This window comes from Arachis ipaensis, chromosome B7, assembly GCF_059453495.1.
Source record: "Arachis ipaensis isolate K30076 ecotype BB chromosome B7, ASM5945349v1, whole genome shotgun sequence".
In the NCBI taxonomy this organism is placed as follows: Eukaryota; Viridiplantae; Streptophyta; class Magnoliopsida; order Fabales; family Fabaceae; genus Arachis; species Arachis ipaensis.
Genome location: NC_142442.1, coordinates 59,242,636 through 59,245,066, shown reverse-complemented (window position 1 = coordinate 59,245,066; position 2,431 = coordinate 59,242,636). Strand labels below are relative to the sequence as shown.

The 2,431-nt window shown below is 37.7% G+C and overlaps 1 non-coding gene across 1 annotated transcript; it reads right to left on the bottom strand.

Moving 5' to 3' along the window:
- Positions 1-1,745: 1,745 nt before the first annotated feature.
- LOC148552739 (small nucleolar RNA R71) lies at positions 1,746-1,850 on the bottom strand. Its single transcript, XR_015893757.1, has one exon. It is a non-coding gene; the product is annotated as a small nucleolar RNA R71 (small nucleolar RNA).
- Between the last annotated feature and the right edge of the window lie 581 nt (positions 1,851-2,431).

The window sequence follows — 2,431 nt, the reverse complement described above, 5'->3', positions numbered from 1 at the left end:
ATCTTTCAATTCCATTTTCCATTTTGAGAGCTATGAACAACTAAACCCCTTTCATTGGGTTAAGGAGCTCTTTGTAATTCAATAGATCAATATTAGTTTTCATTATTCTTCTTCTTTTTTTCTCCTAATTTTACTAGAAAGTGTTCGTTCTTCATTCAATTGGATAGTTGTCTTGGGAAAGAAGCTATTCATAATTGGATCTCCTCAGAACCTTGGAAAAGAAATGAGGAGATCATGCTTCAATTGCTTTCTCACATTGGATTAGATTGGGGTTTGGATGGATATAGTGACATGTAATCCTACCAATACTTTGATCTATGAATTTGTGTGTTATTATCAGTGACCAAACTTCATCTCTTCCCATGAGCACTTAAATCAAGAAATTGGATAATTGTTCATGCTTAGAGAGATTAGATTACCAAGGAATTGGGATCTAATCACCTAAGATTACCAAGGAGATCAATGAATGCATTGATTGAGGAAGAGATGAAAATGAACTTGATCCGGAGAATTATCACATCTCTTGACCCCAATGAGCTTCCCCGTCTCTGATCTACCATTTCTTTTACATTCTGCTTCTTTAATTTCATGCTTAATCCCCATTCCCATTTAAATTCTTGCAATTTAAGCTTCTGTCATTTAATTTCATGCAATTTAATTTCTGTCATTTAATTTCTTGCAATTTAAGTTTCTTGCCAATTTACATTCTGCAATTCTCAACCAAATCTGATTTCGCTCAACTAGCATAATTCTCCAATTAACATTGATCAACCAACCAATCCCTGTGGGATTCGACCTCACTCTACAGTGAGTATTTACTTGACGACAATCCGGTGTACTTGCCGGAAGGAAATTATTGAGAGACAATTTTCGGGTGAATCTAGTTTATGGCCCCGTTGCCGAGGATTGGTTTTTTATTGACAATTATTAAATTGGAGGATAACTAGATTGAGCATTTTTTCCTTTGATTAATTGAAGTTTAATTTCAGATTATTCATTTCTGTTCTCTGCAATTTTTAGTTTTTTCTTTTGAATTTCTTTTACTACTTTACTTTCCAGCAAGCTAACCCACTAACTATTTGATAAATTGCTCTAGCCAAGCTAAATATACCCTATTTTAGTGGGCTCTGCAATTGCTATTTCTTGTACTTGTTCATTGTATGACAGGTAGAAGAGAGGTTTCAACCTCATTTAATAGTGAACCGGAATGAACCTTCTTGAGATTAAGGAGGGAAGCAAGAGGAAAGAGGGCTGTTGGTGTAGAAGAAGAGGAGGAAGACTTGGATATAACAATGGAGGATGATATGGAAAACCATCATGAAGGAGAGGTGAACAATCATACCAGAAGAGGTGCAGCCAACCTTGCTGGACAAGAAAGGAGAGTTCTGGGATCATAGATCAATCCAAACCCAGGAAACTGTGGTAGTAATATTCAAAAGCCAATTATCCATGCTAATAATTTCGAATTGAAGCCTCAGCTCATAACTCTTGTCCAGAACAACTGTTCTTTAGGAGGAAGTGCCCAAGAGGACCCTAATGAGCATCTCACTAAATTCCAAAGGATATGTGACACAGTTAAATCTAATAGTGTTCATCCTGACACCTATAGATTGCTACTGTTTCCATTTTCTTTGAGGGACAAAGCATCAAAATGACTAGCATCCTTTCCCAAAAAAAGCTTGACAACTTGGGAGGATGTGGTGAATAGATTCTTAATAAGGTTCTACCATCTACAAAAAGTAAACAGGCTGAGAACTAAAGTGCAGATTCAGACAGCAGAATGGTGAGACAATTTATGAAGCCTGTGAGAGATTCAAAGATTTGACAAGGAAATGCCCCCTAATATGTTTAATGAGTGGGTGAAACTTTATATCTTCTATGAAGGGCTGAATTTTGAATCAAAGAAAGCTATAGACCACTCATCTAGAGGTTCCCTTAACAAGAAGAAGACCATTGAAGAAGCCATTGATGTGATAGAGACTGTGGCTGACAATGAGTATTTTTATGCCTCGGACAGGAGCAACAACAGGGGAGTCTTGGAATTAAACCATATGGATGCAATCCTGGCCCAGAATAAGATGACCACCAAGCAACTGGCTGAATTGACCAAGTAAATAGAGAAGAATCAGGCTGCAGCCATCCACACTCAACCATCATCTCAAGGAGAGTTGGACACAAAAGAAGGAGTTAACTAGGAGGAAGCTAATTACCTTGGAAATTCATCTAGGCAAGCTCATGATCCATATTTTAAAACCTACAACTCTGGTTGGAGGTACCACCCAAACTTTGGGTGGGGAAACCAACAAAACCAAGGCCAAGACCACAGATCCCATAATCCAAACCAGTATAACAACTCCACTCACCAAAACTCCAACCAAAAACCATACTAGACCACACAAAAAACTTATTCACAGCCACCATACCAAAGCCA